This window comes from Parasteatoda tepidariorum, chromosome X1, assembly GCF_043381705.1.
Source record: "Parasteatoda tepidariorum isolate YZ-2023 chromosome X1, CAS_Ptep_4.0, whole genome shotgun sequence".
In the NCBI taxonomy this organism is placed as follows: Eukaryota; Metazoa; Arthropoda; class Arachnida; order Araneae; family Theridiidae; genus Parasteatoda; species Parasteatoda tepidariorum.
The window spans coordinates 56,696,602-56,723,856 of record NC_092214.1 but is presented as its reverse complement, the minus strand read 5'-3'; the positions used below and the strand labels follow the sequence as shown (position 1 = coordinate 56,723,856).

General features: G+C 27.2%; 1 protein-coding gene across 4 annotated transcripts in view; it reads right to left on the bottom strand.

Annotated features, from left to right (window-relative positions):
- LOC107448943 (uncharacterized) overlaps nt 1-27,255 on the bottom strand; it is a 121,389-nt gene that overhangs the window by 93,630 nt on the left and 504 nt on the right. For 2 of the 4 annotated variants that reach the window (XM_071187895.1, XM_071187896.1), the window contains exon 2: nt 25,929-26,008. The exons of the other annotated variants lie outside the window; for them this stretch is intronic. The gene's annotated coding sequence lies outside the window, so the exon portion shown is untranslated. The remainder of the gene's footprint in view (nt 1-25,928; nt 26,009-27,255) is intronic. 4 annotated transcript variants of the gene reach the window in all.

Here is a 27,255-nt window from a genome sequence, read left to right as displayed (position 1 = left end):
GATGTTACCCCTCGTCAAAACGAACTCGCCTTTTCTCCACCAATGTAGGAAGCTCGTTTCTATTTTTAGCTATTGAAGCGGGTCTTCTTAGCTAGTTCGCTTACATTTATTCCCTCTTTTGTACGTCACTATTTCTAACTTTAGAAGTTAACACCTCACGCCCTGTTTTGCCGGAGATTAGCATGCGAGCTAGGACTGAAAGAAATAAAAATGAATGCGCCAAGCGGCGAGAATATTTGGAAAAACTCCAGTACAGCCCTAAGTGTGGTCATTCACATTGTCAAATAAAAAAAAATAAAAAAAACGTTTACGCTCGCTGATTATACTCGAGGGCTTAAATGCAGTGAATGAGAAAAGTGTACGATCCCACGTGGAATTATAGCGATGAAAAAGAAAAATATTTGGTTTCTATTTTTAAAATAATTAGATTCATAACTTTCATTTAAGCTTTTGTTCTCGGTGTATGAGAATTTTTTTAAAATTATTTTTGTTCTATTATTTGTTTTTTGGAGCCTTCGGGAAAAAAAGGAGGATATAAAGTATTATTCATAACGAAATATGGTTTAAAATTGTTGTACCTTATTGTTTTTGAATGTCAATTAAAAATTTGTAGAAGAAGTCGCTTTTTTAATCCGCGGAAGAAAAATAAATTATAAAAATATACTTATATATATACGATGTTTCTTGATGATTTTAGATTTAATACTCGTATTTATTGGTTGTTCTTAAAAACTTATGTGCAAGGAATTACAATTATATACAATCACTAGTGTAAGCAAATTATGAATTGAAAAATTGAATTTTTAGCTTTATATTTATATTTACAATATTAAATTAAAATTTTTTTTCTTTGTAAGTACTTTTACTGTAATTTTTTATCAGTGTAATATTGAATTACTAAGCACTGTTTTTGACACGTTCGTCAGTTGGGTATTATTTATACTTTTATTCCAAGTTTTCATTCGAATTAAATGTTTCTAAAATAATTTCTTTTAATGTTATGACAGTCCCATTGTATAACTTTTATGAATCAGGAGTTAATTCAGGCCTAAAAATCAGGCCTAAAAAGCACTTTAATAAAGGCCTAAAAAGCGCTTTAATAAGTTTTTTTATTAAACTATTACACAGAAAGAGGCAATAGGAATACCTTCAAATGCTTCATAATTTTCTTAATTTAAAGAGAAACTCAATTTAGTTCGGCTTTCAAGTGGACCAAGAAAAATAAAATATGTTGACCATATAGCAAAAATTGTTACAAAAAATATCAGACTTCAATTAAGTCCTTAAGGAGCATGAGGTTTCAATTTCATTTCTCAGTTAAATTTTTTGGAAATTATGCAAGCAGTTTAGCTGCTTTAAAAGCTTATTTAAACCCTTTTTTTTAATCTGTGTGAGTGTGTGAGAGAGAGAGAGAGAAAGAGAAAGGAAGGGAAGGAGAAATAGAATATTTTTTCTTATTATGTTAATTAATTTGTAAAACAAATATTTTAACTGTCAGTATCAAGCTTATATAATTTTAGCAAGTCAAAATGTTTCAAAAACTGTATTCAACTGCCCAATATTGTATCAGTAGAAATAAAATCATCAGATATATATTAATAAAAGACTATCCAATCTATCTCACCCTATTATCCCAATAACGTTTTATAGAACGCGCCATAATGACAGCTCTTAATATATATTTTTGGAATTCTCGTCAAAAATGAAAAAAGAAAAATATATAAACGATAAATATATAGGCTATAAACGTAAAATAAACTCAAATAAATATAAAGGCGAGGAAAAAACAAAAGTTCTTACTAAAAGAATCACTACTGTGGAGACAGAAATGATGAAATTAAAACTGGTTTGGTTGCAAGAGAAAAGTTGAAGATTCTACTAATAAATGCCCTTCAACTTCTCTCTCTATGGACAATGAAGCAGAACTTTGCTGTTTATTAATCCCAATTTCGTCAGTAGTTATTTGTTGGATGTCATAATCGTTTTTTTTTCCTAGCTGAAGTATTAATTTGAGCCCCTTAATAAGTATACTGTTTTGCTTAATTTTCGAAAAAAAATTCATAAAATGTAAATTTAGGGAAGTCATTGCATAACAACTTAAAGATTTTATTATATGAGTCAATTAAATTATTAGAAACACCCTGGATTTTATCCCGCAACCATACTGATTAAGATCTTTTTCCTCCCGACTTCCTCATTAGTGATTCGAAAAGTTTTGATGGTGTTTTTGTTTCTTCCTTGCTTAAATATTAAGCGACTCCTAATTACATTAGTGTGTACTTTATAGACTTCAAATTTGACGAGGACTCTTAAAAATATTTATTAAGGTTAATGGCTACAGAACTAGAACACCTTGTTTATAAGGAAAGCTATGCTTGACATTCTAACAGAAGTTTAAAGAGTTCGGAATTGAAAATTTCGGGGAAAGAAAACTTTTCTTCTAATGGAATAACACAAAAATTTAGATTTTGTTTTGTTAAAAAAAAATATTTTATTTTAGTAAAAAATATAAAACAGCATTACATGCCCCGTTAAAAAATTCCGGATCAAATTACGGTTTAAAGTACCGTCACTTTGGGTGCATCATCCGTAAAATCCATTTTTACCGTAAAATAATATATCGTCATTTTTAAAGATAGATATTTAATTAGACTGATTCAGTGTTTTCGCAGAATTATTACCATAAAATTTACAATATATAAATTTTTTTTTTCGTAACTTGATCCTGAAAAAGTGTATTTTACGGTAATAGGTACCATCACCCTGATTGCCTCTACTTTTTTTATCGTAATTTTATCTGAGATATTTTACAATGAAGAGTGAACGCAAAACACAACACAATAAATTGTTTATTGGGTTACGCAGCAATTTAAATATTTGAATTAAATAAACAATTCAATTCGGGATCTACTTTACTAATAACCAAAATAGTCAACACTCTCAACAACAGCATTTATTTTTTTAAATACCTTATAACTTAATTTTAAGAATAACAAACGTCTTAATTTTTAGAATAATAAGCGTCTTAATTTCTAGAATAACAATCGTCAGGATTTCAAAATATTGGAAACTAAGTTTTCAAATTCCTTGAAAGAAATTTGCGAATTGCAATTCACGAGAGTTATTAACGTGTCAAGAAATTAGTTTCATGAAAGTAATAATCCATCAATAGCTTTAAAGTATAACATTTCGTCAAATATTGACATTATTTGCTTACATCCAGTTAACCCTTTGACGTAGAATTTTCATTAGACATATTTTTCATGCTTTTTTCACTATTTTGTACAAATTTAGGTCAAAGTAAGTAAAAATATTATATTTAGAATTTTAATAGATTATGGTTATGAATTACAGGATGAAACACCGGTTCTTTTTCTGCGTTAAAGGTAAAATCTTCCAAACAATAATTTTTCAAATCTGTTCTTATTTGCAGTTATTTATTTTAGGAGAAAAAGTAATTCGCCATTGAAATTTCTTTAATTTACAAAGTTAGTTATTGATAAATTCTTAAAAATAAATTAATTTTTTTTCAAACGACATTTTTTTAATTTTATATTTAGTTCAAATATAATTCCGATAATCTTACAGATTGTTTTGTAACTATTAAATTGTTTTTTTTTTAAATTAAAAAGTACCAAAATGTGTTTTTACTTATAATTGGAGCGTCAAAAAATGGATAAAGGAACGCAGATGTCCATCTGTGCCAAAGGTTTAAAAATTTGATATTAAAATATTATTAAAAATATTTGCTTTTAAAACTGAACAGCTATTGAAGGAAAAATATATCAAAATAAGTCTAATATATTTTGGGGCTTATAAATTGTTTCGAGGAAAAATAAATACGAGCAAAAATTTATATAATTATTTAGATCTTTCTCGGCCCTCAGACAGGTGAAGATTAGTTTTTTTAGAAGCACGCGAAAGAAGGATCATTCTTTCTAACGAAAATAAATAAAGCCACTCCTAATCTCTCTCCTTTTTCACTTGCGTAAAATTCCTTCCCCAAGATCAGTGTTACAACATAACTTTATTAGATATCTAACTTATGTTCACATAATGATAAGCTCCACTTAAAGGTCAAATGTTATACTGTATCGATTTTTTTTACTCCGTGACATTTCGTGAATTTTCGGTTGCTCGTCGCTTGACCTTTCGGCTCCCGCGGCACCGCCTACTCCAAAACATTCAAGAAGCCCAAAGGTAAAGGCAAATTTCATTCATATGCCCAAACTTCACTTTCCCCTACCACTTACACTCTTTACGCACTTACTACGACTCATCGATCTTATTATTATTACGAAATGGACCTTCTGTCCTAGTTTTTGAAAACACACTTACTAAACAAATATCATAACCCATTTTCTAAGAAAAATAAAAATGTGTGAATACAAGTTTAATAAAGTAACTTACTAGTCAAATTAAAACTATGCAAAAAATTATAGTTTACTTTAATTAATTTATTCATTTATATTTAATTTAAAAAGTGAGCACTCATAAGAAAAAATTACTCTTGGAAATAAACATGATTTTAATTGAGATTGCCCACGGATGTTATATTGCTGATTACGGAGCATTGTTATGGGCTTAGTGATTGCTATTTTAAGAAAAAGCCTTCATCTTTATGAAAAATATTTTTTTTATTTACCCTTATATGTTTCTTAAAAAAAGTCAGAAATTATTTATTGAAAATTTAGAAATCTACCCACGTGAACGTTTGAATTTAAAACTAAAATAACATAGTATTCAACAAATATTACTCCGCAAAAAATAATATTTGATTTTTTAGTTTATTTGTCTTTTTAAAAAATATTCTTTCTCATTATGAGTTATTCGTTTATTTTTCTTTTTAAATCCCACGTGCTCCTAAACTCCCACGTGGTGGTCCGGCGGTGCGTGGTTAGTCTTTTGAATTTAAAACTGGAGTAACGTTATAATTATGAATTTTTTTAGCTTGTTTTTCATTTTAAAATATATTATTAATGAATATAAATCACTCTTTTTTACAAAAAAAAAACAACGGTATTTTCACATAAAATGTTCGAAATAAGCCCACGCTAACTTATACTTTTTAATTCACAATGAAGTAGTAGAATATTTGCAAATTATTACTCTACAAAAACCACTGTTTGATTTTTCTGTTTGTCTTTGAGACAAAAAAAAGTTTAGTTTTAGCTATAGCTTTGTACGTTAAATCGTAGGTGGTGTATGAGAAATTTTCAGATCAATACACGGTAAAAAGTATTGGAAAGTATCCATCTTTATCGTAAAATGTTTTGCCGTAATTTATACAGTAATATTTATTTAATAACAGTGATTTTATAGTAAATATTACTGTAAAAATTACGGTGTTATACATTCTTTGTTCCGTAAAATTTTACCATAAAAATGTATATTACGGTAAAAAATACAGGCAGCCAAAGTGCTGGAAGTTTTTACAGCAATTTGTCCGGAATTTTTTGCAGTGAAGTTATATCAGATTTGAAAGTTACATCTGATTAAATATTTTGCTACTACTTTGAAAGAAAGAAGTTAAACATTAAAAATATCTATTTAGTAAGGCATTTATCTACTTAAAGTATCTTGCATAAAGCTTTCGTAGGAGTTATTAGATTTAAGCTACTAGTCATGATCAAGTTTAACTTGCTCACGTTTAGAAAAGAAATTAGCTTATTTCAGCTGGTTTTTCGTCACAAATTTATGAATCATATACATATAGCTAATAAAGATTGTGAGAAATGCTTAATGTGTTATAGCCACAGAAATCCATAAATCTATGTAATTTATATTTACATTTTAACAATCATTACTGAACCACTTATTTTTGTCTCTACTTTTATTTTTTTTAATATTTTTATTGTTCACAGCATTTGCATATTTTACGTATTATTATAATTCTGTACAGAAATGAAGAAGGAAAGAAAGGTCTAAATCAAGTTCTAAATTCCTTTTGTGGTTTACTCAGAAAAGAAAGAAAACGTTAAATAAACCTAGTGAGGCTTAAACCTGGACAAATTTACTTTTACTCAAGACTGCACTTTCAAGCAGACAAAACACTAAAAGCTCTCTCTGTTGGCCCAGTACAATAACCTCTGACTAACATACCGTTTATTACTGCATATATGTGCGTTTTGTTTTAATTTATTTTACTCTAAAAAGTGATTGTGCATTCCAATATGTGTTTAAAAACAGTCCACGAATAGAAAAAGTCTGATGAAACTATCAGACTGTGTGGTAATGATGTTTCTGGTTAAAAAAAACCATAATTCTGCATAATAAAATAAAAATATATGGTGTTTAAATTATTCATTTGATAATTTTTCTATTTATAAGGTAACGGTTTGCCACAAATTCTTTTTTTCAGAATTATATTTCCTATAACCACACATTTAGTAAAAGATACAAATCTGAAAAGCAAATTTAACTGAATAAGTTATTTTTATGCTATGCTTTAAGGTCCAATGATAAAATACCAAATTTTATCACATTTGTCAAATTTTATCTCACACTATAAAACTATATTTTGGTGTTCCCATAGAGTCAGAAAGATGGCAAATTTTGACATATTCTGGTATTTTTGACCATACTTTTATTCTCAGTGCAAATAACTTTATTTACTATGTAGAAATAATTTATTAATTTCATATCTTAGTGAAATATTATGTGCTAAAAACACGCTTACTTATTTTTATTAGAGAGAGAAAATGCTAATCACATACGGTTTTATTTTGGAATTACTTAAATAATGTAATTTTTGGAAAAATATTTGGTATTGTAGCTCACTGTATAAAGCCATAGAATATAATTCTCTCTTATGCGATTATCTATCGCAAAGTAGTATTAGAATCATTCTTAGAAGGATGATACTCTCTAAGTGACACAAGTAGTTATAATCCCTTACACATGCGATTTCACTTAAAGACTGACGCAAGTAGTGGGAAAATCACTTACATAAATGGATTTCCTTTTGATCTCTCTTTCAATATTTCTTTTCCATCACACAAAAGTCAGTGTTTCTAATATTATTAGCTTTTAAATTTTGTTTCAATTACTATTAAAAACATTAAGAAAGTTATGGTCTAGACCAGAAATATGTGTAAGTAATTGTCGATGCTTCCATACTGAGAAAAATATTTTGGTAAATATACTGTACTTATATGGTAATGATCTTCCTGTATATATATATATATATATACAGGGNTTGAGTTTCGCTCTAGACAAAGAACTGTTGTTTATTCAATCTGTATTTGTTCAACGATATAACAATTTATGAACTCAAGATTTCAAAACAAAGACAAAATACATAGAATAAAAGAAAGGAAAAAAAGGAATATATATATATATATATATAATTCATTTAGTACGTTCTCCGTTTTTATATTTTCATATGATAACGATTTATCGAAAATTCTGGTTTTCAAAATTATAGTTCTTATTACTACATATTTAGTAAAAAATATTAGACTGAAAAGTAAATTTAATCGATCAAATAGTTTTCGAGTATCAAGTACCGTATTTTCAAGTATCATGATTTAAATTACCAAATATTATAAAGCTATATTTTATTGTTAATTTTATCCAAATTATAGTAAAAATAAGCACTTTGGTAAAAATTACTTAGCTTTTGTTGCTCCCATAGATCTAGAAACACATTAAATTTTAACATATTCTGGTTGTTTTGACTGTACTTTTTTTCTCAGTGTTAATTTTAATAATAATTAACTAAGTAGGAAAAAGTCGCCAAATTGCTTTTTTTTTTTCAAAAATAAGGATATTTTCTTTATTATTTAAAATATTTGTCCGTCATGCAGCCCAGAATATTCTTCTAAGACAGATAATATAAAGATTTGCTTCCAGTTTAAGGCCCTCAAACTGTGGTCTTTTATTTGCTTTGACTGAAGATTTTAGAAGGACATCTTTAATTGAAAAAATCAATAATAAATATTATCGTAAAATCTCCAGCATAATGTACTTCAAACTTTATAAGTATATGCACAAATAAATGAGAATTTATAGTGTCGAAAGGGAGTTTGGAATAAAGGTAATTTTCAGCTTTTGATCACGCTATGCTACTTCATTTAACTATAAGCATAACATATGAAGCCATTTCGTTCTCCAATTACGAGTATTAAACCTGTCGTGGCTAACAGATAAGATAACTCCAGGAAGCACTTGCCAAAACTTGTACTCTCCAATTATTCAAATCATGTGGAAACTACGAGATGGAATAAATCTATATTATTCCCGAAATTATTAAAGTAAATTTATTCTAATTTTCTAGTAGAATTTTGAGTCTCTTACCTATTTAGGGCTATTCGACTTCAATTTTCCAAAGAAATGTGATAAAAATTGTTTTTCTTCTTTTTATATAAATTTAAATGTGAAAGAAGAAAATTTTATTTTCTATTCTTTTCAAGTTATGATCAGTGACCAAAATGGAAAATAAATTTATTAAACCAGTGAAATAATTTCAATCACAAATCATTTCCTTTAGGTTTTTAAAGTAAAACTTTTTTAGAAAACTGTCTTAAATTCCGCTTTCTGTTTTAGCCATTCTGTAATTTTAAATTTTTAAGGATGTATAATATAACACATAATTCATCAATTTAGGAAAATCTAGGGGATGAAAATTTAAAAACTTAATTTTTACTGCGGACCGCATTTACATATAGTGAAAAAAAACTTTTTTGTAGGGTTCGAAATTTCCCTAAAATTAATTTTAGAATGTATTGTTTTTAAAAAAATATTTGTTTCAAAATACATTTTAATATCATGAAAATTAAAAGTTACCTCATTTCATAAATTTTTGTAACTTTTATAAAAATATCCAGCTATATCATTTAGTTACGCTAAAAAAAGTATATTTAAATTATATATTAAATTTTATCTAATCAAAGAAAAACTTTTCATTTTCAATGATTTTAAAAGCGCTTTCTAAGTTATGATTTTGATGTGATTGCTATTGAACTGTCAAAGCAATTAGAGGGAAGAATAGTGAGTTGTTTTTAGCTTGGTTGGATTGAAAAAACTATTAAACTCGTTATTTTAATTTCTTTCTGTGGAGAGATATAATTTTGTGGACATTTTGCAATCTAAACATTTTTTTTCAAGTCTTAATATTCGCGTACGGCATTTTTGAATTTTTGTGATGACAAACCTCTATGAAAATCGAAAAAATATGCTTCGCAATGATGTTATTTATGCAAAATTGATAAATTTTATGAAACAAATTAATTAAAGCTTCAAAAATTAAACATCAAAAAATTTTTTAATCAAATATATACTTATTGATGGTCTTCATTCAGATGAATACAAATGCAAGGAAATGTTTTACTTACATTTCAGAAAATATTGTTTAAGTGTTTGATTAAGCAATTAATTATTGTGGTTTTTTAACAATTTTATCATGATACCTTAGAGCATGGCATAAAACCATTTATCGGATAAGTTTACCTACCAGTTTAGTATTTTTTAGTAAATGAGTGGTAATAAAAACTATAATTTCGTGAACGAGAATTTCATGTAATCGGTTTCCATGTGGACGGAAAAATTACCGAATGAATGCTTAAATGCCGTATATTTTGGTTTTTATTACCAGAATGATGTTTTTTTTAACCATAAATGTCACTACCATGCATTACGGCAATTTTACTAGAATTTTTTTCTCCGTATTACAAGTGTCAAAAGTTCATAATTTTTAATTCCCGGTCATATTCTTTCTTGCATGATACTTTTGTAAAATGCGCATATAAGACCAGTAGTAAATTTAAAATTTTTGAACAAGATTTTATTATGACATTAGATTAATAAAACGTTAAAAAATATTCAAAACTAAGTAATTTCAACTACAAAAAATTGAGTTTTTGCAGAATTGAAGTAAACTGTAAAAATAATCATTAGTCCAGTAAAATATTTAATGTTAATAAAATATACAAAATCCTAATAAAATAAATTTCTAGCCTTTATAATCGTGAAAATCTAAACAAGAAAAAAGTTTTAATTTATATAAGTTCATTATAATTTTGTGCATAAATTTTATTGTCAAGGAAACAAAATTTAAACTTGCATTTGCAAATTATGCACAATAACAATTTAAATAAGAGACTTCTTAATATTACAAAAATTAATTCTAAAAAGTATAGTTTAATTTGAAGTACAAAACCTATTTTGAGTTAAACTTGCAAAATATTTGTGCAGTAGGCCAAAACAATGTACCAGCTTGAATAAATTTGTCTCGAATAATGGGATTTTCACATACTAAGTGACATGTGTAATGATACAAATGGCCGCAATTTGGAAAATATGGTCCCAATAGCTCAGTTTGGAGAGTGGTAGAAAAGTTGGACTGCTTATTATCAATTTTCCTGTCTATCCTTGACCCAAGGCAGAACCAAAAAGTAATTTAAATGCAAATTTTGCCCCAAAGTGCAATGATGGAAGATACGTTACGAATTTGCTTTTGCTTATAACCCTTCAAAACTAGGGATTAGACTTATGCTAAAGTTAAAACTATAAAGGAGAGTTTGGCCGAAATATTAAGCCTACTTAAGAGTAGAGTTGATGTTTCACAAAATGTGGGTGATATAAAAAAATAAGAAAACATGTGCAGGGATTTTATTTTTAGACCTAAAAATAAAATATTTTAAAAACCCATCTTGTGAAATATTTATCAATTATATGTATTAAACAATGCTATATCATGATAATTTTATATTTAAAATATTTGAGTAATCTGTATAAAATTGAAAAACTTCTGAATAATTTATGCAAGATTAATGTAATATCAAAGAGATTAAGTATTTTCATCTCAGATGTAATTTTAAGATTTAAAAAGTTTTCATAAAAGGAAAAAATTTGGTAACATTTTAATGAATTTTTAAAAAATTGAAACAATTACATTTAAAAAGTTTACATTCTAGCACTTTACTTTGCTTTAAATATAAATGAGTTCAGCATGAAATTCCAATGCTATTTTAAAAATTTTCGATGCTTAAATTTTACATCTACCATCCAAAGAAAACTGAATATGACGGAGAAAAATGATACATGAAAGAATTAGTCAATAAGAAAATGTAGAGTTTCAGAGAAACACATTAAAATGAGAATTGAAGTTTCAGTAAATACACAGAAAAGTACAAAACGAAAAAATAGAGAAAGTTCAGTAACACATAAGAACATATATCAACGGAGAAAAAAGAAATAGAATTTCAAAGACACGAGAAAGTAAAAAACGAAAAAATTAAAAGTGGAAAAGCAGATCAGCGGAGAAATAAAAAATTAAATTTCTGTAAAATCACGGAAAAATATTTTAAGGAACAGTAAATTTCAGGGAAATTAAATTTAAAATGATAGCGTATTAATCTTAGCTGTTTATATAAAATTATAATTCAACTATATCTTCACATATATTTTCTGAAATTGATTATTGTTATAAATTATTGTTCATATTCAATTCTATAAAACAAAACTTAAAATAATTAAACCATAGGGACTTTCTAATATAATGAGTTTTGACATAATGGATTAAAAATTAGATAATTTTACAGTATCTTATAAAATTTAAAAAAAAAAAATAATCGCAACGAAATAGCAATGATACGAAACAATAATTGAGAATTATGTATTTCTTATTTAAAATTGCATAGTTCCCTCCAATGCAAAATCTCATTTAAATTTCAAGTTTTTTAAAAGTAGACATCTAATATTAGTATTAAAAAAATTATATCGCTGAAAGTTTAAGAAAAATATTTATTAATAATGACCCTTAGAAATAATGATATCAAATTCAATCATATTAATTACTTTTCAAAGAAAATGGATAAAGGAAATAAATGGAAAAAATAATCTAATTTATAAAATAAAAATAATAATATTTCATAATTGACACTAGGCAGTTCTAAATATATCTAAATTTCAATCTGTGATCTGATGTTACATTTTGAATAAAAAAAATCTGTGAGGAAGGAAAAAACATTGTGAAAAAGGAGGTCAAGCGAAAAAAAATGTGAAACAACACGGCTATAAAAACAAGACAAAACAAGACACTAAAAACGTGTTTTTTCTCTTTCTTCACCGCAAAGAAACAAGGTGACAGGCAAAGACAGTTTTACAGAAATCAACCGATTCCTCTCGTTGCGAGTTTTCTCATCCACTCTCACTTTAGAAGAACAGATTGTCAATCAGTTTTTTATTTTTGGACATAGCTCAGAATGCGTACTTAAGAAAATGAACATAGCTAGAAATGCTTTTTCTGGAAAATGAACGTAGCTCAAAAAGAGTGGCTGATTGTTTTACTAATGTGTCTTTTCCGGATGGTCTCTTCAGTTCCATTTTTTAAACAATAGTGGTTTTTATAAAAAAAAAAAGGGAATTTTTTCAAGTATTAACGTATATTTACAGCCACTACTATAAATTTATTACACCCATGGCAACTATTTAAAATAAACTGTAGACCTTAAAAGTCATTTAAAAAAATAATTGAAAGAATGTACTATGGGATTTATACAAGTGGACAATTGTACATATTGCTAAGTTATTTAGATTCCTTAGTTAATTCCTTAAAAAACAATACTAATTAGAAACACTGTAGAAAAATACGGATCCAACTACAGTATAAAGTACCGGTACTTTGGGTGCATCATCCGTTAAATACATTTCTACCATAAAATAAAAATTTTACTGTAAAATATTACGCCGTAATTTTTACGGCAGTATTTATTTAATTTCAGTGATTCGGTGATTTTACTGTAATTATTAACGTAATTGCGGTATATCAGATTTTTTGTTTCGCAACATGATCCTGTAAAAGTGCATTTTACGGTAAAAAGTACCGTGCCGTATGGTTTTCTCCTTTATCTGATCCGGAATTTCTTGCAGTGTAGTTTGAATGATGACATCAAACGCTTTGTCTATTTTCTAAAATAGCTAAGACTCTTCTCGTAGGCGTGAATTTTGAGCTGTATAAATTTTCTTAAATACTCCTTTAAAACTGTGTCCATTTTCTTAAACAGGGGTTTTGAGCCGAAAATAAAAAGGTCACCGACTAGATACTTCAACCAAAACGAATGTGTGTATAACTCTTTACACCAAAAACAGGTGTAAATAATGGGGATATGAAAGTGAAAAGACACTTTTAGCTTTAAATTTTTTTGTTTAGCTTAAAAATCTCTTTCACGTAGATCATAGATCACAAATGGTTTTCAAATAGGTTTATAATATTATGAACTTGAATCAATAAATGTCTCAAATTTTCTCAATTAATAAATTGATTTCTATTTTTTCCAATAAGTTTAATAGTTCGATCAAAAGATCTCACTCGATCAAAAGAGTTGTTTATCAATATTTGTTTTGCTGTTTGGAACCTTTGTCTTCATAAAAGGAAACTATTATTAAACTTTCCCCAACTTGTACTGCTTCTGAGCAACATAATGATCACTTTTCCATGATTTCACAAGATTGCTTTTTTACTCATATGGCAGTGTTTCTTTCTTCTATAAACTACATTTCTTATTGGGCTTCCTAAGTTCATTTATTGATGTTTTTTCCGAAATAGATTTAATGTCGAAATTTAATATTAGATTAGAAACTTGTATTGGAAATTCAAAACTATCTCTTCAAGCTATTAAATGTCACACTGTTTCCAAAAATAGCTAGTTAAATTGAATATTAATAGAGTGATTTTTTCTAATATTGCTTATTGAAAATGGGATTAAGCTTACTCCTATGTTTATGGTATGACAGCAAATATCATTAAGTTTAAGAAAAATAAATTGTTCCATATATGTTTTTATATATTACATAAATATATCATGAAATATTAAGCTTAAATTTTATATTACTCTTGCAGCGTAGGAAAATTGTTTTGGATGTATATTCATACATATTTGATAAGAATTAATCGATTCCCTTGGATAAAAAAGTATATAAAATTTTGGTAAATCCATTTCAATTCGGCATAACAAAAATAAATTGGATGTAGTTACATCTTAAAATAAATGAAATTTTAATTCATTTCGGTTCAAATTTTATTTTCAGTATACCGTACTATTTTTAAACACGCTTTCAAACTTTTTCATAATGGGCTTCAAGATTTAAATTTAAATGTAGTTACAGAATTCTGAGCAATTTTTAAGGATTACTAATGTTATCAATAATAAAAGCCCAGTTTATCAGGTATGTAATGGATTAAAACAAAAAATTCAATTGAAATTTCACTTCCTTTTTGCTATAACCTTTTCTTCGGATTCCTTTTTCATTTAAAATATTGATCACATAAAGTGGTGACAAAATGAATAATTCTACATTTAAAGTTTCAAATACAGTTTTTTAAATAATATTTATACTATCGCTAAGCTAGTTTATCTTCTATAGCTTATTTTATTAATAATATCTATAAATGTTTATACAACGAAAGGTAAAAATGTAGCCCTAAATTTATAATCTTGGAAAATTCAAGATGTTATTAACAGTTCAAAAACAGTACATTATTTAAAAATAGTTAAGGATCACTAGCAAAATTATGCAAATCATATATTTAAGAAAGAAAATATCAAGTAACGAGCATAGTTCCCCAAGCGAAATTCAATTCTAATTTAATATTTATAGTTACCTGCATTACTTTTTCGCTAATCACGCTAAATATTCTAGGTTTTTACAAGCAATGTAAAAAAATGAATACTCGAATATCATGAAACTTGGTTCGTTTCTGATGAAACTGATTTCTGGTAAATGCTCCAATCAAATGTTTCGTCAAAGTGACGAAATAACTATCGTCACTTCTTTAAAGAAGTTACTTTCCTCAAAATTAAAGAAATTTTTCGTCATCCTATCCCCCTCCCCCCCCAAAAAAAAAATCCGTAGTGCCTAATATATCTAACTTTTCTAATAATCAATTCATCGTGAGCACCATACAGGTGGCACAACACAACAATGACAGATAGAACGGCGAAATAAATTACGCCCTTGCCCGAAGCTGGATTCGAACCCCGGATCCACTTGTTTCGAGGCCAACTTCTTGACCAGTATAAATGCCGCCACTTTATCTTAGAATGTCCAGCCTTCATTCTAGTTTCGTCATTTTAGTTAATAGTCTCCCACAATGCACTACGCTAAGTTTCGAGTTGAGGAAATATTTTCGTCATATATTTGAGAGATCACGTTTCGTTATAAATCACGGGATTTCGTGACAAAATGATTCTCAAAATTAATGAAATACTGCTCAAGAACTGGTGAATCATCAAAAGTGAGAGTTTTATTTCTGAAAGTGTGGATTGAAAGTCTTTTTTGTTTAAAATAGTGTATGGGGTTAAAAAATCGTAAATGATAGTTGAGTAATAATCGTTTTTTTAATTTAAATAGTTTAAATCTCTAATAATTTTTGAAGCAATTAGTAAAACAGACACAGCGTTCTTTAATGAAAACCCTTTATACTTTTATATCCTTATTAAGAATGAAGTTAAAAAATGCTGAAGTAAAAAATGCTTATTAAGAGTCCCAAACTAATATTAAAGTGAGGAAAAAAGAAAATAAAACTATTGAAATCCGACGAATCCCATTGAAAAATGTGAGATTGAAGGAAATAATAACCTTATCAAGAATGAAGTAAGAAAAGCTGAAGTAAAAGATGCTTATTAAGAGTCCCAAATTAATATTTAAGTGAAGAAAAGAAGAAAATAAAACCATCGAAATCTGGCGAATCCCATTGAAAAAGGTGAGATAGCAAGAAATCATAACCTTACAAAGAATGACGTAAAAAATGCTGAAGTCAAAAACTCTTATTAAGTGGCCCAAATTAATATTTAAGTGAGGAAAAACGAAAATAAAACTATAGAAATCTGACAAATCCCATTCAAATTGGGGATATTGAAAGAAAGTATTACTATAGAAACTGAAAGTTCATTATTGTTACAAACAGATTCAAGTTTCATTCTGCAATTTAAAAATCTTATAACCCCACCTTCTTCAATAGTGATTTGAATGATATCGATGGAGTTTTACCTTATCCCTCGTTTAAATATTAGTTTACGACTCCCATTGTCAATAGTTTTTAAATTTCATTTTTAACAAGGATTATTTAAATCTAAGTTAGTGAGGTGGTTATGGAACACCTTGTACAGGTTAAGGATTGTTAGATCTTTTTAAAAAAAGTAATAATTAATATTAGCAATTATTTTTTGTAAACGGAAATGCATTTTGCATTTTATGAAAAGGCATTTTGAATTTGCTCAAACTTCTATGGAAAAACTCATGCAATAAAAAATAAATAACGTAATTTCTTTTTAATGCATTAAAAAGTTTTTTTTGTACTCACTTTATTGTAGGATATTTTGTAAAATGCCATGTAATTTATAGTAAAATTTTACTATTTTGAACGCATAGTTGAAGACGAAAGCAAAAAACAGAATAATGTAGAAATATAAAATTTATGATGTGCTGAATTTATAGTAATCATCTAAATTTTAAAAACAAATATCTACATTTGAAATAGCTGATCATTTCTCAAAACTAGTTGGAAATTTTTTTATTCAAAAAGAATACATTTGAAACTCACAAAGACCTATTTCAACCACGTGTGTGTGAATATAATGCAGCAGTATCTTTTAATTTGTTCCAACTTTAGTACATAGTTCAACGTGAATACTCTCGAAATTCTTGCTACAAATTATACAAAAAACAACAGCAAGCAAATCTTTTTTGAATCTACCATAATATTATTACACTTAGATGGTTATTGAAATAATAAACAAAAAAACATTCATATTTTTATGTGAAGAGCCTATTTTTTTAAACTGACTCCTCATATTTTATAAGCAACTTAAACTAAATAAAGTTTACAAAGGTTACTTTCCCAGCTCATTAGTCTCTGGCCCATCCGACGAATAAGATTATTTCGAAAACTGACTTAAACCATCAAATTTATCTATCAAGGTCAAATGTAAAGAAATAATTATTTAAAAAACTAAATTAATAAATTTAAGCAAATCACTTTATTTTGTATATTGTTCATTACTTTTGTATATTATAATAATGTTTATTTGCATTTTTGTAGTACATTATAATGGTAACTATTCGTATTTCTCAATAACTTATACTAAATTACTTTAACCTAGGTTTCAGCAATAAATTGCGGTTATATTGGTCTTATAAATAAGGCTTTATTAATAAATTACAGTTACATAGCCCACATCCCCCGACAAAATAAAAAGAATTTATGACTATTTTGAATACAGACTTTATCCCCAGAATTAACTTTTTAACGAAACGTGTAATAAATGTATAAATTATAATTGCATATTATAAATAGGTAATTATTTAAGGAAACCAAAAAGCAAAAATAAAAATTATGTAAAGGATTTATTTTTTTAAACTGACTAATCTCATATTATGACAACTTAGACGAAATAACATTTATATAGACTACAATTCCCTGACCTGTAAGAATTTATAACAATTTCAAATACCGTCTTAATGAAAAAACTTTATATTTAACAGCAAATGTAATAAATTTATAAGTTATCAAACACCGGTCATTTTAATAGTTTTTAACTTATTAAAATGACCGTTAACTTATTAAAATGACCCCACCCGACCAATAAGAATTTCTGACTATTCTGAATACTGATTTAATTGACAGAATTTATGTTTCAAATGTAATAAATATATAAATTATAAAACCTTTGTTGTTTTAATAAACTTCCACCCTGAAATTAAATACCGCGGAAAATACCATATAATTAACAAAGCACTGCCGATCCAGCTAGAAGGGGGAAAAAATTAAATTAAAAAGTAATTAATATATGGAGGAAAAGCTAAAGTAACAATTGTTGTGGCGGCAAACTGTTCCAGGTGCTGTACGCTCTGCACGCTGCACAGTCAATGGCGACACTGACGTCACAGTGAGCCCCAACCAATCGATAGATAGCATTGACGTCACGCCTAGATCAATCTGTACCACGGCCGGTAGTAGGCAGGTATCTTCATCCTTCATTAATTTTTTTTTATAATGCAAATGAACCCCTTATATATTTTCCTCAAAATTTGGCTTAATTCCTAGATTGGACAAAACATTATTTCTGCTGCATCGTTCTCACCTGTTTATTCTAAATGAAAATAAACGTATTTTCTTTTAAGTGAAAATTTGGTTCTTTCTCATCAAGAGCTTTGTAAAATCTTTCGATTAAATTTAGAATAATCCGTTTTAAAAGCTTGAACCAAATATATACTAACAATCTCTTGGTTATCCGATTTAAAGTATTTTATTTCCACTAGAATTTTTTTTTTCAATCTTTTCTCTTGACAGTGAGTAAAATATTTAAATACTGAGAGAAAAGAATATAATAAGCATCTTGCTAAAATAAATATTGCTCCGACCTAATTTTATCAAAATGTCATTTAAATAATAAAGAGCATGTGTTCAGTTTAAAATAAATAAATCAGATAGTAAAATCAATTTTAATTCTCAAAAAGAAACTAATAAATTATTTTTATAACTTCAAATTGCATGTTCATAAATTAAACTATTTTTAACTTAAGTTATAGTTTACAAAATTTTCATTTCAGATATTAAAAGGAAATTAATATACTCATTTTTTTTATAATTTTAACTTAAATGTTCATAAATGTTTAAATATTAGAAACTTTTAAATTATAATTTACAAAATTTTCTTCTCAGATATTTTTTATCGGATTTGGGACAATAACATAAATAAATTTTTTACTTAATTTAGATATTTTTGGGATTGGATGTATTTTTTGAGGAACATGACAACGTAACATGACAACGTATATTATTAGATTTACTGTTGTGGACAATGCTAATTTATATAGACTCTAAAAATTATAGCAGAAGTACTTTTTCTAACTTATAAAAAGGATTCAATAATATTTTTGCACTTTATAGTATAAAATATATCTTGTATTTTACTTTCAAATTAGTTTTATGTTATATTTTTATGCAACATTCAATATCTTTATTATGATAGCCTATTTACAAAAAAAATTGTATTAAAGAAGATACAATTCAAGATACAAATGAGAATTATTATATACAAAACACGCATTATTACACAGTAAATTTGGTAAAATTAGGAAGTTTAGCCAAAACATTCGGTAATTTTAACGAAAAGATAACGCAAAAATGTTCAGCTTGTTGACCTCGAATTTATTTCGTAAATGTCTGCTTTTGGTCATGTAGTTTTTTTTCCTTCCATTTCTAAAAAAGCTATGAGCTTATATCTATCAAGCTTTAAATTGCATAAAATACACGTTTTTAAATATAAAGTTCCCCGAAAAAAAATGAACTAAATTAGAAACCTAGCTGTTTCGTATCAGGCTGTAGGAACATTTTAAAACGGAAGCATGGAGGTAGAGGGTTCAAAACTTCTCGCAATCCCCGATGAATTCATTTATTTATATTTTATCCCTCATTCTTATGCAAGCGGGTATGCTCATTACAAAGTTCGATTTTAAAACCCTTATAAAGTAGAACAAAAAAACAGAACAAGATAGAGAAGGGCATCACAAAGATACAACCAGTATTAAGATGAGATTCGAACCCGTCAATTCCACGCCAGAGTATCCACTCCTCCACTAACTTAACCACACTGTGTCCTCCACTAACTTATGCTATCTCTTCTAACGCTTTTTAAGAGTGGCAGTAGTGGGTTTGAATTCAACCACAACCCTCGATGCATCTTTATAGTGTCCTTTTTTCGCTTGTAATGAGTGTTCTTTGACTGAACAAGTGCTTGTAATCCACACTTTGTAGTGAGCACTCAAGACTGCATATATATGTGTAGTAATAAATCATTTATGCATATATATTCAGGCTAGTGTAATCAATACAAATAATGGGCTGTAAACTTTTTTCAAATTGAAGAAAAATACAGAAAAGATATTGAACTTGCTGTACGCAAGCTTCAGAGCGTTTGACAGAAGAATATTACCCTTTGGTCACAACATTTGGAATTCATAAAGACACGGTTCCCAGTAGAACACCGTAGTCAAGCATCACTGGTTGTGGTCAATGAGCGAGTGGGTGACAGCTTTATGCCTACGTAGGGATCGAGGATGCACTGTATCGCTTCTCGTTAAACTGTTCTACTGTAACGTGCTCGACTTCACTCTCACTCCCGCAGTGGACTGATCGTTAAGGCACGGTTCCCAGAAGATCACCGAAGTCAAGCATCACTGGCTGCGGTTAGTGTGCGGGTGGGAGACCACTTGGATCAGTCTGCGTAGGGACCGAGGGTGTGCGGTATGGGTCCTCGTTAAACTGTTCAACCCGTAAAGGGCTCGAATTCGCGTGCAGGTCTTTGGGCTACCGAAGTGGGGGTGCCATTCCCTCTGCAGAGGATCAAAATTGTGATGGCTTGTGTTCGGATCCTCCTCAGGGATGTTTCCCAGACCGTCGCCAATTTAGCCCATTGTGCAGCTCTAGTGTGGCGTAAATTAACTACAACAACAACAACACCTTCACTCTCAGTTCTTCGGGAATCCAAAGGGAGCCATTCCCTATGCAGAGGATCAAAATTGTGATGGCATGCATTCGAATCATCCTCATGGATCCCAGATTGTCACCGATTGCCCATTGTGCAGCTAAAGTGCGACGTAAATAAACTATTACTATCTTTTTACTTGCAATAAATAGCAAAAGCCATCTTCGTCGTGCAATGTCTAATTTTTGTTAAACGCTTTAAAACGTGGAAGTAACAAGAGCGAATCTCGCCATAACTCTGGGTGGATATTCAAACGTTTTTTCTTAAATTTGTGTTACCCGCTCTTCAAATTGACAAGGATTAGTCGTTTTTCGTGTTTAAACAAAATAAGCATGAGTTTGTCAATAAATAAATAAATATTACTACCGCCATAAAAGATGCATGAAACAGACTTCGTTGCTTGGTCTGTCAAACTTTAGTATATTTTAAACATTTTGATAGAAAACTTGAAAGCATCATTTACACCCCTTTTCTCTCTACTATAATTCAGAAATATATTAGAAAAAGAACTAATTAACCGTCATCTAACTTCTATCAATAATTTAAATGAAGCGCAATTTTAGCAGAGTAAACAGATTATGAGGTTTTTACTATTTTATTTGGTAAAAGGTATAGTCATTAAAATTATAATTTTACCAAATACATGGTAAAATGAGTGATAGCTCTGATAGCAGTCTCAAAATTTTATCGTGATTCTTCCGATTATAGCATGAAAACCATTCCTTTCTTCAAATTTACTTTCCAGTGTTGTAATTTTACTAAATGTATGGTAGTTAGAACTATAATTTTGCAAACAAAAATTGTCCATAAACCATTACAACGTGAGAGAAAATTGCCAAATGATTCAAATACCGTAAATGTTAGTATTTATTGACCGAATTCACGTTTTTTTTTCTTCAGAAATATAGAATTATTTAATAAGTGAAAGCCTTTTCTGATATTGCTTTTCTGGAATTGGGCAATTTTTTTAAAAATATTTTCAAATTGGATAATTGCTTATTATAAGTACAATCTAATAATTATTTGATTTATTGATTATATTTCTATTAAAAATAAGTAAATGTTGAAAGAACAATTGTTCATCATTATTTTGAAATTAGGTCTTAACCCATCAATAATTAAGTTGCTTATAATTTTTAAGTAGTTAATTAATTACAATAAAGGGAAACACATTCAAGTTTAACATATTGTTTTAACTTATTAGAATGAAATGTTTTTAGATTGGTTCATTGCTTAATTTCAAAACCTTTTCAAATTTTGTCTTTCTTGACTTGGGTGGTTTTTAGACAAATAATTTGAAATAAGTTTAACAAATAATTTTCAAATTTTCAAATTGTTTATTGTAAGTGCAATCTGATAATTATTTGATTTATTGATTATATTTCTATTAAAAATAATTAAATATTAAATAAATAATTGTTCATCATTTCGGAATTAGGTGTTAACCCATCAATAATTAAGTTAATTTTGTCTTTCTTGACTTGGGTGGTTTTTAGACAAATAATTTGAAGTAAGATAAAGGTTAGATATTGATACGATCTAATAATTAGTTTATTTCTAAGCAATATTTCTGTATAAAATAATAAGCAAATACTATGTGAAAGATTAACTATCTAAGATTTTTGAGTTGTCTTTATACATCAGTAATTTTTTAAGTAGCTAAATTATCGATTACAAAAGGAAGAAATCACGTTGAAAATTTAACATATTATTATAACTAATCTAATTAATATTTAAGAATAAAAATCAATTTAAAAAAAGTTGAATTTGTCTTTCCCGAATTGGACAAATTTTATGCAAATAATTTCGAACAAAATGGTAGTTGCATACTTAATTATTTATGTGGGAATTCATAAGTAAAATAATAGTCTTGTAAATTGAAATTAATATCAGAATAAGCAACATATTTTTAAGTTATCTAATCAAACAGAGTATATACATCTTTAAGTTGTTGGTTGAGAATGTTTCAAACAATAATTTTCATAAAAATCTTGGCTGATTTCATGGTTTCAAAATGTAGTGGCGTATGAATTTAATTAGTTTATTTTTTGTAAATATTTATGTAAATCTGAAATATTTTAGTACCAAGTTCAAATACAAAAAAGTATTTTTATTCATATTCATAAAAAACTTCAAAAATTCTAATTGTTCCACCACCGTGGAATCGCCCAATAACTTAAACAGTACGATTATACTTTTTAACAGTATAATTTCATTTAAATACGGTTTTCCGATTTATTTTCGCACGTGGCACATGGATTAGTTACTATATTTTCTACTAATTTTAATCCGTGCCTGAAATATATTAGTACCTAATGTAAATGAACAGAAATGGTCCTTATTCATTTTCTTAAAAAAACTGAGTAATTTTACTGGTCCCTTCACCGTAAAATGTGATTTTACAGTTTTACAGGAGAATTCAATTTAAAAATGGTTTTCCACTGATTACACGGTTTAGTGCTGCTCGGGTTTAATGATAGTATTTATAATTCGGCCTACATGATAGCAAATATACATTTTCTGTAATTAAATATATCTATGCCTGAAATATTTTAATAACTAATCTAAGTGTATAACTGTTATTTATTCATATACATAAAAAGATCTAAGTATTTCTCAACGTCTTTCTGTCTCAAAATACGATTCAACATGTTTTACAGAAGAATTTAATTTAAATACTGTTTTCCACGGATTCTACGCTTTTGTTTCGCACGTGATATATGAAATTAATTAATAGATTTTTCATAAATATGTATATATCCCAGAGGTATTTTAATACCAAATGTAAATACATGACATTATTTTTATTCATATTCTTGAGAAAAAAAACCTTGGTAATTCTTCGTCCCTCCACCTTGGAATATGATTCTACAGTTTTTACAGGAGAATTTAACTTAAATAAATAATGATTAATAGAAACATTTTTAAACAACTACATGAAAAAGAACATTTTAAGATTCGTCTAGAAGTTATTTCTGTTACCTCTGTTATTCTCTTTGAAAACGCAAAGCTATTATTTTTCTCTCATATTGCGTGTGTAACACGAAGTCTCTTTCCTCCTCTCTTTAAAGAGAACGATTTGATAGAAAGAAAAGTAGAGCTCTTTTCCGTTCTACCGTTAAACATTAATCCGCAATAGGCTCCTTTAGACGTGATCAACAAGTGATTATGACCGTTAGACTAGAAAGTATTCTTTACCTGCAGATCTATTTTTGGCACTTTATTGCTATTGAATTTACGATTCTAGAAAATAAGTAGAACTTTATATATAAATAGTAATTGAAATGACTTTAATTCATTTGTAATCGCATTATAAGCGAAAATGCATTCATGCAGCTTAAAATAAAAACAGCGAGAAGTATTTTTTTCGTTTCATTTATAATTTTGACCATATGCATTTACCTCAAAATTTTTGAGAGAAAATTTAAATTTGCTTCGGAGCTTTCTGAAAACAAGCAGGTAAAATCTATATGACCATAAAAATTTTAATAAATCATTCTCAGCTTTCGATTCTTGTTAGTAGGAATATTATAAAAATTGTATTTGTTTGAATTAAGGATATAAGTGGTAATTAAATTTATTTTTAAATTTTATGCTGCTCTTTGAGGAGAAAAACTTGAAATATTAATATTTTATTCTTGAATAAAAATAGTATTCTTAATGTTCGAAAGAGCTAAAATATTTTTAATTGATAACACGATTACAGATTATTATTTTTTTCGAAGCATATAAGTAATAGTTTATTATTAAAATTTTAGGAAACAAATTATTATAAATTATTAAACATTCATTATAATGATACTTTTTTCATACACATGGTTTCGTTACTTTTCAAAATAACTAAAGAAGCAAATTATCTGAAAGCCGTTATCCTTATTATAAATCTTTTGAAAAATTTTAATTTTATGTAAAATTTTCCATATGTCTTTTTGTACGAAAGTTATTCTAAATAACCATTCCTGACTTATTCCATAACTTTAAACATATTATAGTAGTAAATCTATGAGAAAACTACCGATGTAAATCTCAAGTTTGTGAGGTATTTCTTATTTTCAGTAGGCGTATTTATATTTTCAGTAGGCGTAAAATAGCATTAAACTGATTATTTTCGTAATAAAGAGGTTTCCTTATGCTCTTGGTTTACTTAAAATGTTTGTAATGCTATTGCTTCATCTTGACCTAAGCTGTTACTTAATAATTAATTCCATTGATGTGTTTTTAAATGGCTAATATTAGTATGTAGTTGTAGAATTTTTGAAAAATTGATTAAGAAATTAAGATGCATAAGGGGTTGTCAATAAATATTTTGGTGAAGAAAAAACAAAAATACAGTCGAAATGTATGAAGTCACTTTTAAAGAGAATAGTAAGATTGTTTTATGAAGCTTGGATCTATTTCTTATAATCCCCATTTAACTCATATCTGTTTTAATCAACCAGTTTTTGATATTTTCGGTTTAATGATATTAGATAGAATGATTGTTGTGTTTGGTGCCATAAAATGGCATTAAAAGATTAAAAACCATTATATCAGTGGATTAAACAGATAGAAGTTGAATGGTGATTGCTAAAAACAGCATCAAGTCTCATCTCACAATCAAACTGGTTTTGATGATTCTTATTCTATTTTTCTCATAAGATATTCAGCAGATTTATATAGCAATTTTGCTTTTTTTCTGTTTAAATATGAAGTGGCGACCCTTAGTGTGTATGCTTCTTTAACTTCATTTTTGACAAGGAATCTATAAATATTTACTGAGGGAGATCTAATATTGCAATAAATGCCTAGTTGCAGTATGTGGCAGTAAGAAGTTTTGCGTAAATTTAATTTTTAATATTTCTTATATTTTTAAAGAAATTGAGTCGTAAATTTTTATAAATATTTGTCTTCAAGCAGATAAAATTGAAACATATTCGAGAAAATGTTCGATTTTGATAATTAAGGGACACTCATTTTTTTAACATTGACAAACATATGGTTAAACAATGAAATCAGATATTTACTTTAGTTTTTTGACGTTTGAAATTATAGTGAGTATTACAAATAAAATTATAACTTTTGTTTTGATTTATAAAGATGCATCTAAAAACATTATAAAAAAACTAAAAACATAAAGCATTGAACAATATACATTTTAAAAGAAATACTTATATAATTTTTTTCAAAAGTAAACTAAAGCAATTCATTAAGAATAATAAGTTTCGAAGAAGTTAAAGTCGAAGGAAATATCACTTTCTTAATCTTACAACATATGCAGCAAAACAATTTAAATTTAAAAGAATAAAGAAAATAGTTACTTGTCCAGCTTGGAATTTTGATAGTGATCTGGATTCATTCAAATTATATAAAATTAAAATAGCCAACAAAGTTAAATGTATATAAAACCTGAACCTTGTAAAATCTATAACTAATAGAATATATCTATTTATATCTTACCAATTGATTGAAGCTCATTTTATCTGGCCACAAATCTTACATCTGCATGAGCCGTTGTATCAGTGACTTTCTTTCAAAGTCTAAATAAAAAAATTAGCTACTCTTACCTTTCAAAATAATTATCCAATTCTGCTAAAAACCTACACTTACCTCAGTTAAAATAATATTTTAGCACATAAATAATATTTTTTTATTTAAATAAAGATTTTTTAATTTAATCAAAAAGCATATGCATCTAATATAGTTTATTTATACTTAATTACTAAGTGCCACACTTAACGGATGAATTAACAAAATTTTGCTCGAAACATAAAATTATTAATTTCAGTAAAATTTATTTAAATTGTTTGCAATTATTTAGTTAGAGCAAAACTTTATATAATCACATGGAAAGAGATCGTTTTAGAATGAGTACATTTTAGTTATTTTTGCTTAAATAGAATTTTCTGTCCAAAAATAAATAGCATATTTGTTATGTATATTGTATTTAAAATATGATTTTATATATTTAAAATAGCAATTATGACTTTTGCAGTATTAATCAGGTTAGTGATTAGTACGTATATACTTATATAAGAATAATATAAAAACTACGAGCTTAATGCATTAGTAAAGAGTTATCATGATTATAGATTTTATTCATAAAAACATTTATTAATAAAAAAATTAAATTTCTTATTAATTTTATTTTAATGAAATTATTGCAGACACGCATTTTAATGGGGAGTTGCTTAAGAAATTTTAATATTTTTATTTAAATTATTACCATACTGAAAATCATGAAAACAATAACAAAAGTAATATTTTGTTTAAAAATTAAATATCGATATCTTATTATTTTAAATTAAATGAAAAGGCTTATATTTTTAATAGGTTGCCATATATGGAATGATTTTTAATGAAGAGAGAATGAGTCATATTTTTTGAAATAAAATCCATTTAGAATACTATAATTGAATTTTCATATTCAACATTTTAAAAATGCTGTGTTTAAACTTAAGACAACAACGCAATAATTAGCATTACTTAACAACCAGTAATTGGACAAAGTGCTCGATATTAATTCTAAAGATTTTGCTTAAAATACATTTCAAAAATAACTCACCATTTGTTTTTCAATTTAAACCTTACCAAAATTATAAAAATAACCAATTTTGAGATTATATCGTAACCAATTTATCTTAATTTTATGTATAAAATGTTTTATGAAGATCCAAGTTAATATGAATGTAAAAAAATGTATGCACAAAAAATTTAATGGTGACTTTTTTATTTTTGAAATAATATTTTACTCTTGAATTCGAGATATTTTTAACCATTGAAATAC